Consider the following 17,156-nt stretch of genomic DNA (forward strand, 5'->3'; position numbering starts at 1 on the left):
GTACCTCATACACCCCCACTCTGACATACTTGAACTATCCCTTTAATGTAACAGGATGTCTCATAGTGTGGCTGTACTACAATGTGCCAACATGGCTGTCAGAAAACTGTCTAAGAGGGGATGATAAAAGCTGCTTCAGAAAGCTGAAGGGAACTGCAGTCAGGTCATAATTCTCTCTGGGTTTGTCACTAGAAGTGAGTCCTGTCACTTTACACATTTTTCATTTGATTTGTTGCTAGTACAGAATTATTCACAAGTAGAATTATTCATTTAGTATAACAACAACTTAATGATATGATAAGTCATAATTACAAATATCAGCCTTTGTTTGTTTTTCTATACTGATTTTAGACTGTCTAAATACGTTTTACCAACAAACAAAGGTCAAAAGGTTCTGGAGCCGATGAATCGACGATACAAAAAATGATTGGAATGCAACAAGTTCAGGACTTATCTCTGGAGTTATTAGAAGCTGCGCAGTGAAACACGGAAAATGTACTTGACATGAAAGTCATATTGATTACATAACTGAGAACCTTATACAGTAAGATTATGATGTAAATGTAACAACTCTGTAGTGCCATCTAAACTGGTGAGTAATTTGTACAATACATAATAAAATCCAAACCTAAAAAACACGAGCCCCTCGGGGATGTGGGTGTTTATGCAGATTATGCGAGCAGGGTTCATATGTCACATATCTGCAGGCCAGAGGGCAAATTATGAGAATAACAATGTCTCTTACAAGCAGCTCCAGGTGGAAACTCACTGACATGGATTCTTGTGGGTGGTTTATTCCTTGAAGCAATCTTCACTTTGAGTAGAATATTTATAGAAAAGATTTATGACTGTAACACTACATTTAATATGAGTCACAAGTTTGACATGATTGACAAATAACAGAGTATCATATCTTTAAAACACAGCTTCAGCAAGCAGCAACACACACTTTAATGTGCGGCCTTTTTCTTTCACTTTCCATCATTTTCACACACGTGTGTCTTTTTCTTCCCATTGAATGGCTTCAGATCTCTGACCAGCAAATGCATCACTTGTACTGGAGGCAATCTTTCGAAGAGGAAAGGCCTGATGCAACACAGTTGAATATTTGGAGGCCCGGAATTTGAAACCATGAATTATTCATTTGTGGCACTTTAATGAATGTGAAAAGAGTTTGCCTATCATTCATAATCTGCACAGCTGCTGTAATGTGACTCTCTTGCTGTGGGCACTTAGTGGGGTTTCCAACAGGCCATGTGATACCTCCACATGTAGAGACGGGGTTGGAATAAATGTTCGACGAATGCAGAGATAGAGAAAAACCTGGAACTTTTGCAACATATATGGTACTATTTTAGGAACATTTCCCCAAAATTACACCGTGGGCAATAAAAAACATCTGAGGATTTTCATCTTAGTCTCCAAAATAAGAGTAATATATCAGCAACCCTCAGAGAAACAATATCCAGATTGTCTGGGAGCTCAGGAACAGGGAATCGTATAAGATTGTTTAAAGGTAATGTACACCTTAAGAGATATTGATAATTACCTGCTGGGCACAAGGCAGGACACAGATGAATGATGACAGATTAATGCATCATGGTTCATATTCTGAATTTGTGCTAAGTTACAATGATATTCCTTTAATGGATTGCAATCTCCCGCTTTCAGACACAAAAAATCCAATATTTTATATATTTTCTCTTGAGACATTAAACAGGTAATCTGAACTGTCCTTGATTTATGACTTGCATATTTATTAATCTATTTATGTGTTGTTTTGTCTTTGGGATTTTGTCGTTCATGAAGTCTCTGTAGTCCTTGTCTGGGCAGCCCTGGTGGCTTGTTGTACATGTTAACTACTCAGGTCTTCTACTTATTCAAAACAAAGCCCTGTTGTTGCTGCCAGACACATAAAATGTGCTCCTTCCTCAGAGAATCTATATTCAGGTCGACCAGACACGCAGTGTTTACAACAGCGAATGCAGAGTCTTTACTCTGACTCGACAATAGGTCGAATCTCCATAATGCTGTCGGATAGTGAGATGATGATTGCTTTGGTAGTTGTGATTGATTTGTAGATTTTCATGATTATTCAATTGCATTCTGACTTTCTATGAAAAACTGTTGATAAGTCAAAGTAAATATATGCAGGTCATCAGATCACAGGGTCTATGGACAGAGGGTGTTACTCCCTGTACAGATTGTAAAGCCCTCAGAGGCAAAATGTAATTTGTGAATTTGGGCTATACAAATAAAATTTGATTTGATTTGATTTGATTTGATTTGATTTGATTTGATCATGTTTTAGAGGCCAAGGACTCCAGTTTTATGAATCACAGTTTGGTTTAGGCTGCTAGCGACATGAGTGCTAAGCTGAAGACTTGTGCTGCCGTGACAGAAAAAAAAAAAGTTTTAACCATATTCTTTATCTTTATGTTCTAGGTAGGTTATCCGAGAAAATGTTTTTGCTATTGTGATCCAGAAAGTTCTGCAGGTTGTGGTTTAGTCTTATCACCCCATCTCTCTGTAGTCCTTAAGGTAGCCCCAAAAGGCAAGAGCATGTGTTCATTCATGTTCGTTAGTTAATGGACTAACTAGCTACCTAGTCAGGTTGGTGTTAAATATAGCTGGGTACATTAAATAAACAAAGACAGAACACAACAAGTAGAGTATCAGAGTTTTGTCCGTGAATTCATCTGGATAGTGTCAGTTTCAGTAACATTTCAAGACGACTGTGTATTTGAGTGTCTGACTGGTGGCTGATCCGGCTCCCTAGCCTGCACCACCAAAGCCAGAATGCAGTACCTGCGTTCAAAAGAATGTAAAAACCTGCATTTCCCTGCAGCGCTGTATTGTGTATGAACACTGTCTAATTCTTCTTCTGGCATTTGTTTAGCTGAATTTGCATTACTGAATGTTTCAGTTCAGAAGTAATACTGCCACCTTTTGCACTCACTCTGCACTCTATGATCAGGCAGAAAAGCAACCTTTGTGTATGTGTAAGTCTAAACAGAAGTTTATAAACCTAACAGGGCTTTTATTCAGGTATAGGACACCTGAAATGTGTATACATAAGGCCTATAAAAAACCTGAATAATTTTGGAAATCAGGAAGTATAACAACCGGGTTACTTTATAGCATAAAAACATCTTAATATGATCTAAACAATATACAGAATAGACCTACTAGTGTGTGCAAATACACTCAATTCATTGGCTTCTGTTAAGGGAAGAATTATATATATATTCTTTCTATTCAGCCTGCCTGTTTTGCCCAGACATGAGGTAGAATCTGAAAATGTGACAGAAAGGTTTGGAGTGACCATCTGAAATAAGGCTGAACATTTCAAAGATGTTGGAGATAGCCACTGCTGACTTGCTTCTCAATGATTTTCACTTGGAGACTGGCAGAGTGGAGGAAAAGAAAATTGTCAGTGCAGAGACAGTGATGAAAGTGATGAAAGGTGTGGGTGAGAAATATCTTTTTTCATTGTACCAACTAACTAGCCTCTCCTGCCTATCACAGAAATAAATTAGTTGACCTGAGGTGTCTCATTTAGCCTAGAGTCTGTGTCGATGTGAATGAGCTTTCTGAATTCATCAAAGATGTTGAAGATGACTGTTGATGGCCTTGTGTCAGTGCATTAAAACAGAATCAAGATATACTGTAACATGTAGTAGACAGAAATGTACTTTATATATCTACCTTCTATCTACTTCTGGTTAGGAAAGGTTAGATTCACTCTAGTGCATATGCCAAGTAACATTTACATTATGCCTCCAGTTTTCAGAATAAATCCTACTGTGTGACTGACTTACATGAAGGGAGTACAGCATCTTGAATATGTAAAAAAAAAAAAAAAAAGAGGCTCTGGTGTATTGACAGGGTTAAAGGTTTCAGTTTCAAATAAACAATGTGCCCTACAGTTTTTGTTAGAATCAATTTTGTTTTGAATAAGCAAACTATCATTTACCCCTGATGTGGCCATGGAGATGGTTTTAGTTTTTTTCTACTGATGCTTTGACATGTCCACCTCTGAAACAGCAATTCCACAGAGATGACTGGATTTTTTTTGTGCCTCTTGCAGAACTGGAAAACTGTATTTTAAAATCCTAACAACAGCAGCATGTCTTTACAGGAACAATGTTACACTGGGTAATCTGACCTCTCTGTTCAAGGTACTGTACCAAGGTACTGCAATACAGAGTCAAGACCAAGACCAGACAGTATATAGCCTACTTAGATAGCTATCACGAAAACTCTTTGGGTGAAGTGTGGTTGCTACATTGAGTCACATTATTGAGCCCGATCTCAAGACCAAGACCGATCTCAAGTATTACAACACTGCCGTCAGCCATATTTTATAGGCTCAGTGAAACACAGGCATAGAGAGGGATATAGAGTACACCATGAAGTTGTTTTGGGTTAACATGTTGGCAACAATTGTATTCATCAGTCACAGAACAACATTTGTCTCCATGTGGAGCTCAATACCTGTCCAGCTGAGTCTGCTTTTATCTCTTTTTGGGTGTCTACTAAGCTGCAGACTTGATTAGTCCTTAGTCTGTGCATCAAGGTGACTTTCTTAGTCACTTGATTCAAAAAATAATGATTGCTTTCCATGACGTCATGCTATGGAAGACCATTATGCATAAAATTTAAGCCGTCTTTGAAGAACTAAGACGTACATGCATGAAAAAATAAATATAGTCTCCAAATATTTGACAAACAGAGCTGTAGTTTGCTGGAATGATTCAATTCAGTAATGTAAGCAGCAACATTTTAAAATTTGCTTGTGCAGAACATTTCAGAACACGGTTCGGACATTAGTCTTGACATTCAATGCATTTCATATCTTGAAAAGTTTCCACTCATTTTTTCCTTGGGCACCTCTCTTACACCTCTCTGTTAGCTATTTAAAAAAAAAAAAAAACCTCCTTGGTGTAAACATGTTTGCCATTTGCTTTTCTCAAGAAAAAGACACTCTTTCCTCTGATGTTTACAGTGCAATCTAGTGAATATAGAGTGTGTTTTTTTTATTATGGCCAATGCAAGCAGTCCTCTATCCACCTGCAGAATCAATCAGTCTTTTTGTGATAGCTCTGCTGGAGTCTGTCTTGCTGGAAACCAAATTACACTGAGTAAATGGCCTCTGTGGTGCCAGTGCAGACATTCAGGTCATTATGATTAGTTTTGGTGTCTGCAAGTACGTGTTTGTGATAACTGACTTTTTTCTCCTAATAAATGTAATCTCTTGTGGAAGCGCACTTTCATATTCAGAAAAGTGGGACTAATATTTGTTCCTACAATACATGTCCTACATAATGTTACGGTTAATCCTCTGTATGGACTGTTTCATCTGAGCAGTTGCTCAGCACAGTAGCCTTCACTCACAAAAAGGCCACTCCTTTGTATTGCTCATTCTTCGAAAGGAGACAGCCCCAAAATGGGTCACAGCTGATGACACAATGAAACCCAGTGAAAAGGTAGGGTGTTAAATGGGGAGCTAGAAATCATCATTGTTAAGCCCTGCTTATTGGATCTAGCTGATTTTCCAAATTGAAAGCGAGGGTAGGTAACGTTAGAGAAATGACTAAAAGACAGCTAGATATTTAAAATATTCAGCTGGAAAAACTCCCACCTCCTCCCCTCAGGCCTCTTGTCAAAGCCCCAAAGCAAATTTGCATTTGCAGTGACTGTGCAAGCAGGATGCATGCAGGTAGGCAGGTAGGCCTCTGTTTTCTCTTAGGGACTGGGCAGCACCATTGCTAACCTGAACTGTAAGCTCAGGACATTGGATCACTTTGTACCACAGGGGTTTTGGACTGCCAGGAATAGGAGGTTTTCAGGTCTCCGGTGTGGGGGAATGTAGACTGGTAGCAGAGCCTGTGTCATGCCAGTACCGGAGCCACTGGCTGACTTCGTTAGCACGAGCTTGGTGAAATAAAAGGCTGAAAGACAGATGCTGAGCTGGGCTTCTCGCTGTTGGACTAGTAAGTAATATTAGCTGGCTGCTATATCTCGTGTCTCGTGCAGAAATACAAAGTTCTATACAATGTTACTTATTTATTTGAACCACCTTTCCTGGTAGCCTTCGGGTAGCACATTGGTGGCCTTATCACTGCACATATATACATGTGTATATATATATATATATATTAGTGCTGTCAAAATTAACGCGTTAATTTTGTCGATTAATTTTAAAGAATTAACGCGTTAAAAAAAATTAACGCAATTAACGCGGTTTTGTTTACTTCCGGTGGCGGCCGCCATTTTGGATGTGGCAAAGTAGAGCTTTGTTTCCCAGATATATTAGTGTGTGTGTGAATGGGTGTATAAGAGGCATTAACTTAAAGCCCTCACGGAGACTGCGCCCTGGGCGGTCGCCCACATTGCCCATAGCTAAAACCGGCCCTGCTTGTTTTAGTTTACGGGCAGATCTGCCACATCCAATATGGCGGACACGTTAACGTATCGCAGCAACGGACCAACCTGCTCAGTGAGGCGTCTGTGTCTTTTGACAATCTCTCTCTCTGTGTCTCCCTCTCTCAACAACTTCGTATAAGTGAGGCCATTTGATCCATACACTGAAGCAAGGACATAAAACACACATGAAAGAACCATTGTTAAAGACTGCAACAAATGTTACAGTAATTGGACGTACGTATATAGCGTCTTTCTAGTTTCTTATCACTCGAGAGGGATCAACCACTGATCATCATGATTAGTGGACGGACCTGCTTCCCTCCGAGCCACAGCCGCCCCGCACAACATCAGATGTAAATATAATCTATGTGTTAGCTGGTGTCTTCCCTGAAGTCCTCGCAGTAGTGACGTTTGAAAAATCTGCTGACAACTGAGAGCACACTTCTCTCTTCATCAGCTTTCTTCCAAGAAGCCGCCAACGGAACTCTGAAGAGATTCAACTGTGGAAACAACAAAATGGCATGAATTGTATATGTAGTAACTAGTTTGTGGGGGTTTTTCTTATGTTCTGTCACATTCCCTATTGAAGTCTCTCGCTGTGAGCCCCTCAGCCCGTGCAAAACTCCTCGCAGGCTCACTTTTAGGATGTCAGGGGGATAATCAGACAGCCATGAACCGGATGTTTTTTCTGCTACAGCGATGCTCAGTCAAAGCCTTGTCACCAAAAAGAAAAAGAAAGCAAGCCACTGTTTTATTCTCCACCTTTGCTAAAATTAGTCATTTGCTGTGTGACCTCTGGAGGAAAGATGATAAAATCCTTCTCTCTCTCGTCTGAAATACCACCGCTGTCTTCCACATTATTCGGTGACTGACAGCTACAATTGCCCAGCCAGCAAGACAACTGGGGCAGTGTCGACAGAAGCTGCAGTAGCTGTGATGATACTGTATAGCGTGATGAAGCGGGTGTTACAGCATCAGCAATTTATGACTGAGACTTTTCTCTTTTGTTTTCAGCAAATTTTGTTTGGTGCTTTTTATGTCACACACGGAGCTTTCGTTGCATCGTACTGAAAACTGTGATTTTGAGCGTTTTTCCTTTTCTCAGCTTCTTTTTTTTTTATTTTTCATGGATAATATGCCCAGGCGCTCACCAAAAACACTCTTTTCATTTCGATTCGAGTGTGCTCAACTGAGGAGACAAAGATTGGTTGATTGGTTTTTGGTGACATTGTTATTCCACTTTTCTTCCTTTGATTGCTTGACTTTTAAAATAATGAAAGTGCTCTGAGTCAGCCTTACAAAGTGTGCTTGGTGTAATAGGAATTTACACAGAGACATTGTGGATTTTATAATTCCAGCCAGAAACACAGTATTTTTGTCACTATTTAATTGTCAGTTTCATTAAAGTGTAGCGCAATCATAGTTGGCACAAGGGCCCCGTGAGCGTACGTCTGCACATGGCCTTGCAAGTTTTTTAATTAAATTTTTTTAATTCAACATACTTTGAATTTCCTGTTTGTCTAGTAACAATAAATTTATTCCTTCCTGGGTTATGATCCAGGTCCCAGATACATTTTAAAATGCCATCTGACATCATATTTTGAACTTCGATCTGTGCATAACTGAAGATATTAATCTGCGACAGATTGAGGTGACCGAGCGACCGGATCTCAGGACATACCGTAAACCCGCAGGGCCTGTCAAAGAGCTGAGATTACTCAGAGATATAATTCCAAAGGGAACAAACTACTACTCTTCAAATCCCGTTTCCTAAATGCATCAGACAAACATTTCCCAACTGTGGATTGGACTATTTGCTACATGAATCTCTCAGGACAGACTGCTTTCTATCCTATGAAAAGAAAATTACGCTCTAGATGGATTACACAAATCTTACTGCTGAGTTTTGCTGCCAATAAGAACGTAAATGTAATACACTTTCCATGTTGATGAGTCCGTCTGATTTTTCTTCTTCCAAGGGATAGTTCAGGTATTTTTAAATGAGGTTGTATGAGGTATTTATGCATAGTCAGTGTGTTACCTACAGTGGGAGCGGTCAGTGTGCCCGCTGTTTGGAGAAGCACACAGGGATTCTGGCACTGAACCACCTCAAACAATGAAATTGGGTCAGAAAGCTGCAAGATCAGACTGAAAGATTTTGAAAGTTTTCAAAGATCCAAAAATCTGATCCGTGGCGTAATACAGTGCACAGCACATAGCATAAGAAGACAGGAGTTCTACGTTTAGTGGAAAAGTTAGTGCTGTGATTTTTCTTTTTTTTCAAGGTGGGTAAATATGCAGCAGTGCACAGCTCTGCCTCTGTGGCTGGATCCCTGTTTGCTTCTTCAAACTGGGGCCACTGTTTACGACCACTGTTTACTACACAACAACTATGTTTAGTACCTCATACACCCCCACTCTGACATACTTGAACTATCCCTTTAATGTAACAGGATGTCTCATAGTGTGGCTGTACTACAATGTGCCAACATGGCTGTCAGAAAACTGTCTAAGAGGGGATGATAAAAGCTGCTTCAGAAAGCTGAAGGGAACTGCAGTCAGGTCATAATTCTCTCTGGGTTTGTCACTAGAAGTGAGTCCTGTCACTTTACACATTTTTCATTTGATTTGTTGCTAGTACAGAATTATTCACAAGTAGATTATTCATTTAGTATAACAACAACTTAATGATATGTAAGTCCTAATTACAAATATCAGCCTTTGTTTGTTTTTCTATACTGATTTTAGACTGTCTAAATACGTTTTACCAACAAACAAAGGTCAAAAGGTTCTGGAGCCGATGAATCGACGATACAAAAATGATTGGGAATGCAACACAGTTCAGGACTTATCTCTGGAGTATTAGAAGCTGCGCAGTGAAACACGGAAAATGTACTTGACATGAAAGTCATATTGATTACATAACTGAGAACCTTATACAGTAAGATTATGATGTAAATGTAACAAACTCGTGTGTGCCATCTAAACTGGTGAGTAATTTGTACAATACATAATAAAATCCAAACCTAAAAAACACGAACCCCTCGGGGATGTGGGTGTTTATGCAGATTTGCGAGCAGGGTTCATATGTCACATATCTGCAGGCCAGAGGGCAAATTATGAGAATAACAATGTCTCTTACAAGCAGCTCCAGGTGGAAACTCACTGACATGGATTCTTGTGGGTGGTTTATTCCTTGAAGCAATCTTCAACTTTGAGTAGAATATTATTGAAAAGATTTATGACTGTAACACTACATTATATGAGTCACAAGTTTGACATGATTGACAAATAACAGAGTATCATATCTTTAAACACACGCTTCAGCAAGCAGCAACACACACTTTAATGTGCGGCCTTTTTCTTTCACTTTCCATCATTTTCACACACGTGTGTCTTTTTCTTCCCATTGAATGGCTTCAGATCTCTGACCAGCAAATGCATCACTTGTACTGGAGGCAATCTTTCGAAGAGGAAAGGCCTGATGCAACACAGTTGAATATTTGGAGGCCCGGAATTTGAAACCATGAATTATTCATTTGTGGCACTTTAATGAATGTGAAAAGAGTTTGCCTATCATTCATAATCTGCACAGCTGCTGTAATGTGACTCTCTTGCTGTGGGCACTTAGTGGGGTTCCAACAGGCCATGTGATACCTCCACATGTAGAGAGGGGGTTGGAATAAATGTTCGACGAATGCAGAGATAGAGAAAAACCTGGACTTTTGCAACATATATGGTACTATTTTAGGAACATTTCCCCAAAATTACACCGTGGGCAATAAAAAACATCTGAGGTTTTCATCTTAGTCTCCAAAATAAGAGTAATATATCAGCAACCCTCAGAGAAACAATATCCAGATTGTCTGGGAGCTCAGGAAAGGGAATCGTATAAGATTGTTTAAAGGTAATGTACACCTTAAGAGATATTGATATTACCTGCTGGGCACAAGGCAGGACACAGATGTGATGACAGATTAATGCATCATGGTTCATATTCTGAATTTGTGCTAAGTTACAATGATATTCCTTTAATGGATTGCAATCTCCCGCTTTCAGACACAAAAAATCCAATATTTTATATATTTCTCTTGAGACATTAAACAGGTAATCTGAACTGTCCTTGATTATGACTTGCATATTTATTAATCTATTTATGTGTTGTTTTGTCTTTGGGATTTTGTCGTTCTGAATCTCTGTAGTCCTTGTGGGCAGCCTGGTGGCTTGTTGTACATGTTAACTACTCAGTCTTCTACTTATTCAAAACAACGCCTGTTGTTTCTGCCAACACATAAAATGTGCTCCTTCCTCAGAGAATCTATATTCAGGTCGACCAGACACGCCGTGTTTACAACAGCGAATGCAGAGTCCTTTACTCTGACTCGACAATAGGTCGAATCTCCATAATGCTTCGGATAGTGAGATATGATTGCTTTGGTAGTTGTGATTGATTTGTAGATTTTCATGATTATTCAATTGCATTCTGACTTTCTATGAAAAACTGTTGATAAGTCAAAGTAAATTATGCAGGTCATCAGATCACAGGGTCTATGGACAGGGGTGTTACTCCCTGTACAGATTGTAAAGCCCTCAGAGGCAAAATGGATTTTTGTGAATTTGGGCTATACCAATAAAATTTGATTTGATTTGATTTGATTTGATTTGATTTGATTTGATTTGATTTGATCATGTTTTAGAGGCAACCGACTCCAGTTTTATGAATCACAGTTTGGTTTAGGCTGCTAGCGCATGAGTGCTAAGCTGAAGACTGTGCTGCCGTGACAGAAAAAAAAAAGTTTTAACCTATTCTTTTATCTTTATGTTTAGGTAGGTTATCCGAAAAATGTTTTTGCTATTGTGATCCAGAAAGTTCTGCCGGTTGTGGTTTAGTCTTATCACCCCATCTCTCTGTAGTCCTTAAGGTAGCCCAAAAGGCAAGAGCATGTGTTCATTCATGTTCGTTAGTTAATGGACTAACTAGCTACCTAGTCAGGTTGGTGTTAAATATAGCTGGGTACATTAAAAACAAAGACAGAACACAACAAGTAGAGTATCAGAGTTTTGTCCGTGAATTCATCTGGATGTGTCAGTTTCAGTAACATTTCAAGACGACTGTGTATTTGAGTGTCTGACTGGTGGCTGATCCGGCTCCCTAGCCTGCACCACCAAAGCCAGAATGCAGTACCTGCTGTCAAAAGAATGTAAAAACCTGCATTTCCCTGCAGCGCTGTATTGTGTATGAACACTGTCTAATTCTTCTTCTGGCATTTGCTTGCTGAATTTGCATTACTGAATGTTTTCAGTTCAGAAGTAATACTGCCACCTTTTGCACTCACTCTGCACTCTATGATCAGGCAGAAAAGCAACCTTTGTGTATGTGTAAGTCTAAACAGAAGTTTATAAACCTAACAGGGCTTTTATTCAGGTATAGGACACCTGAAATGTGTATACATAAGGCCTATAAAAAACCTGAATAATTTTGGAAATCAGGAAGTTAACAACTGGGTTACTTTATAGCATAAAAACATCTTAATATGATCTAAAACAATATACAGAATAGACCTACTAGTGTGTGCAAATACACTCAATTCTGGCTTCTGTTAAGGGAAGAATTATATATATATTCTTTCTATTCAGCCTGCCTGTTTTTGCCCAGACATGAGGTAGAATCTGAAAATGTGACAGAAAGGTTTGGGAGTGACCATCTGAAATAAGGCTGAACATTTGAAAGATGTTGGAGATAGCCACTGCTGACTTGCTTCTCAATGATTTTCACTTGGAGACTGGCAGAGTGGAGGAAAAGAAAATTGTCAGTGCAGAGACAGTGATGAAAGTGATGAAAGGTGTGGTGAGAATATCTTTTTTCATTGTACCAACTAACTAGCCTCTCCTGCCTATCACAGAAATAAATTAGTTGACCTGAGGTGTCTCATTTAGCCTAGAGTCTGTGTCGATGTGATGAGCTTTCTGAATTCATCAAAGATGTTGAGATGCTGTTGATGGCCTTGTGTCAGTGCATTAAAACAGAATCAAGATATACTGTAACATGTAGTAGACGAAATGTACTTTATTATCTACCTTCTATCTACTTCTGGTTAGGAAAGGTTAGATTCACTCTAGTGCATATGCCAAGTAACATTTACATTATGCCTCCAGTTTTCAGAATAAATCCTACGTGTGACTGACTTACATGAAGGGAGTACAGCATCTTGAAATGTAAAAAAAAAAAAAAAAAAGAGGCTCTGGTGTATTGACAGGGTTAAGTTTCAGTTTCAAATAAACAATGTGCCCTACATTTTGGTTAGAATCAATTTTGTTTTGAATAAGCAAACTATCATTTACCCCTGATGTGGCCATGGAGATGGTTTTAGTTTTTTTCTACTGATGCTTTGACATGTCCACCTCTGAACAGCAATCCACAGAGATGACTGGATTTTTTTTGTGCCTCTTGCAGAACTGGAAACTGTATTTTAAATCCTAACAACAGCAGCATGTCTTTACAGGAACAATGTTACACTGGGTAATCTGACCTCTCTGTTCAAGGTACTGTACCAAGGTACTGCAATACAGAGTCAAGACCAAGACCAGACAGTATATAGCCTACTAGATAGCTATCACGAAAACTCTTTGGGTGAAGTGTGGTTGCTACATTGAGTCACATTATTGAGCCCGATCTCAAGACCAAGCCGATCTCAAGTATTACACACTGCCGTCAGCCATATTTTATAGGCTCAGTGAAACACAGGCTAGAGAGGGATATAGAGTACACCATGAAGTTGTTTTGGGTTAACATGTTGGCAACAATTGTATTCATCAGTCACAGAACAACATTTGTCTCCATGTGGAGCTCAATACCTGTCCAGCTGAGTCTGCTTTTATCTCTTTTTGGGTGTCTACTAAGCTGCAGACTTGATTAGTCCTTGTCTGTGCATCAAGGTGACTTTCTTAGTCACTTGATTCAAAAAATAATGATTGCTTTCCATGACGTCATGCTTGGAAGACCATTATGCATAAAATTTAAGCCGTCTTGAAGAACTAAGACGTACATGCATGAAAAATAAATATAGTCTCCAAATATTTGACAAACAGAGCTGTAGTTTGCTGGATGATTCAATTCAGTAATGTAAGCAGCAACATTTTAAAATTTGCTTGTGCCAGAACATTTCAGAACACGGTTCGGACATTAGTCTTGACATTCAATGCATTTCATATCTTGAAAAGTTTCCACTCATTTTTTCCTTGGGCACCTCTCTTACACCTCTCTGTTAGCTATTTAAAAAAAAAAAAAAACCTCCTTGGTGTAAACATGTTTGCCATTTGCTTTTCTCAAGAAAAGACACTCTTTCCTCTGATGTTTACAGTGCAATCTAGTGAATATAGAGTGTGTTTTTTTATTATGGCCAATGCAAGCGTCCTATCCACCTGCAGATCAATCGTCTTTTTGTGATAGCTCTGCTGGATCTGTCTTGCTGGAAACCAAATTACACTGAGTAAATGGCCTCTGTGGTGCCAGTGCAGACATTCAGGTCATTATGATTAGTTTTGGTGTCTGCAAGTACGTGTTTGTGATAACTGACTTTTTTCTCCTAATAAATGTAATCTCTTGTGGAAGCGCACTTTCATATTCAGAAGTGGGACTAATATTTGTTCCTACAATACATGTCCTACATAATGTTACGGTTAATCCTCTGTATGGACTGTTTCATCTGAGCAGTTGCTCAGCACAGTAGCCTTCACTCACAAAAAGGCCCCATCCTTTGTATTGCTCATTCTTCGAAAGGAGACAGCCCCAAAATGGGTCACAGCTGATGACACAATGAAACCCAGTGAAAAGGTAGGGTGTTAAATGGGAGCTAGAAATCATCATTGTTAAGCCCTGCTTATTGGATCTAGCTGATTTTCCAAATTGAAAGCGAGGGTAGGTAACGTTAGAGAAATGACTAAAAGACAGCTAGATATTTAAAATATTCAGCTGGGAAAAACTCCCACCTCCTCCCCTCGGCCTCTTGTCAAAGCCCCAAAGCAAATTTGCATTTGCAGTGACTGTGCAAGCAGGATGCATGCAGGTAGGCAGGTAGGCCTCTGTTTTCTCTTAGGGACTGGGCAGCACCATTGCTAACCTGGCTGTAGCTCAGGACATGGATCACTTTGTACCACAGGGGTTTTGGACTGCCAGGAATAGGAGGTTTTCAGGTCTCCGGTGTGGGGGAATGTAGACTGGTAGCAGAGCCTGTGTCATGCCAGTACCGGAGCCACTGGCTGACTTCGTTAGCACGAGCTTGGTGAAATAAAAAGCTGAAGACAGATGCTGAGCTGGGCTTCTCGCTGTTGGACTAGTAAGTAATATTAGCTGGCTGCTATATCTCGTGTCTCGTGCAGAAATACAAAGTTCTATACAATGTTACTTATTTATTTGAACCAACTTTCCTGGTAGCCTTCGGTAGCACATTGGTGCCTTATCACTGCACATATATGCATGTGTTATATATATTATATATATATATATATATATATATATATATATATATATATATATATATACTTTCTGCATGCACCATCGGCCTCTTCATCCAGATGGACAGGCTATTATTTCAGCACTAAGTACCAAGTGCACCTTTCCATATAATGGATGCCGTGAATGCAGCATTTTCATTGTAGGATACTTTACAAAGGAAAGCGTAAGCCTCCTGAAGCTCTTTAGAAAAGACTTTCTCGCATTAGCATACTGACAGGTTCTGTCAGAAAGCATAATACCTTATGATGTTTGTATGTCTGTGACAAATGGGCTAGCAGCGCCCTGATTACAACACATTGATTGACTGACACACATACAGACAAATCGGTGTTGATTTCAGACCTATCCATTGTTTGTGTTTTATTTTATTATGTTTATTGTATTATTGAAATTTTGATTGTGAATCTTGAAAGTTGAATGTTCACAGATATTGTTGTTGAATTTGGGACAAACAAGGACACATGATCACCATAGGGTAATTTCTGATCATGTTAAGTTTCCAGTTATGACTATTGTTGGATACTTATCAGCTTACTTTTCAAAAAAGTGTAGTGCTTGAGTAGCTTATAGCTTCCAATGAAGATTAGCTTATAGCTACAGTCTTAAAGTACCTTCCCCCATCACTGCTGTTTGTCAATAAGCTAAAAAGTGATTTTATTTTCATCCTTGTCTGTTACTACTGTAAGTTCACATCTCCACAGTGTCAAGATGGAGGAAGGTCTGGCTGCACCACTATCATTCTGGCAAATGGGAAAAATACTGGCTTATTTGTATTCCTTTGAACTGATCACTATGTCTTGGGTAGTATAGCATGGTGCATCGACGGCCGACATCCCAAGTCTCCCGGAAGTTCCGGGAGTCTCCCTGATATTAACAGTGGCTCCCTGATAGAGAGAGAGAGAGATTAAAAAAAAACGCGAGTGCGAGCATAAAGAAAAGTAGTACCTCGCGCATCATGCTCGGATTACTTTCAGTTACATTGCGCCGGCATGAGGCGAGAGGAGGGGAGGGGGTGAGCGCGTGAGACTGAGATACAATGAGCTACATGAAGCACACCGTGCATTCATTCAAGCGAAAACTCTGTTCAGCGTGTTCTCTGTTCAGGGCGACTGTTGCGAGAGAGAGCGGCCGATTGGTTTGGTCAGCAAAATACACCAATAAGCTTTCGTTTGGGAGGGACTCTTCCCCCCCCCCCCCCCCCCCCCCCCCCCCCCCCCCCCCCCCCCCCCCCCCCCCCCCCCCCCCCCCCCCCCCCCCCCCCCCCCCCCCCCCCCCCCCCCCCCCCCCCCCCCCCCCCCCCCCCCCCCCCCCCCCCCCCCCCCCCCCCCCCCCGTCTCCCGGAAATGACTTTTTGGAACTTGGGATGTCTGCGACGGTGCCCCTGCAAAATAGTGTTGGGAGGATCTTGATATGATGGAACATTTGCATGTGGGAAGGCGAGTCCTGGCATTAAAATGAATAAATCCCAGCTGAAGCAAAGATAGCAGCTTAGCTAGCATCTTGTTTACGGTCATACTGGTAGCAACCAGGTTAGGATTACGGTAACATTCCATTTTCAGTGTGTAGGTTGCTATCTGAGAGGTTGTTTACCGTAGTGACAGGGATTTTAAAAATCCGTTAAACGCAGATAGCCGAAACAGAATGCTGAAATAGACGGAATAGATGGATTGTTCCAACAGCGAGACTACTGTCTGTCAAATATGGACTACCCCAGTAGTTAGATGGTAGGGTTGTTGTAATGACAGAGAGAGAATGAAATAAACATTCTAACTAACAGAAATGCTACTCAAACTAATGAGTTGCAAGGATTATGTGTGTACCAATCAGTATATATCAGTACCACAGTTAAAGATTATTTTTCAGATCAGTATGCCTTCAGTTCACTCATGAGATCCATCAGTCACCAGGCATAAAGAACAAACATATATTTTACATGAGCAGTAACATCGGGGGACCCACTTGGTCAACATCTCTGAAAAACAGCATTTCATCGTAGCCATTTCTGTGCTATTATTTGTTATTCTGTCTATTATATTCTCTGAGTCATGCATCTGTCCTTTGAGCTTATGCATGAATAACTGGTGAAGCATTTACAACTTTCAATGAACCACATTCAATAAACGTTGCATTTATAATATTGTGTTGATTCGTCCTGTTAAATCCTTCCTGCTTCAATCTTCATGTCTTTATATTATTTTGAGGAATCTCAGTA

General features: G+C 40.0%; 1 protein-coding gene across 1 annotated transcript in view; it reads left to right on the forward strand.

Moving 5' to 3' along the window:
- cntn6 (contactin 6) overlaps positions 1–17,156 on the forward strand; it is a 115,586-nt gene that overhangs the window by 47,239 nt on the left and 51,191 nt on the right. The window lies entirely within an intron of this gene.

Source organism: Larimichthys crocea, chromosome I (genome assembly GCF_000972845.2).
Source record: "Larimichthys crocea isolate SSNF chromosome I, L_crocea_2.0, whole genome shotgun sequence".
NCBI lineage: Eukaryota > Metazoa > Chordata > Actinopteri > Sciaenidae > Larimichthys > Larimichthys crocea.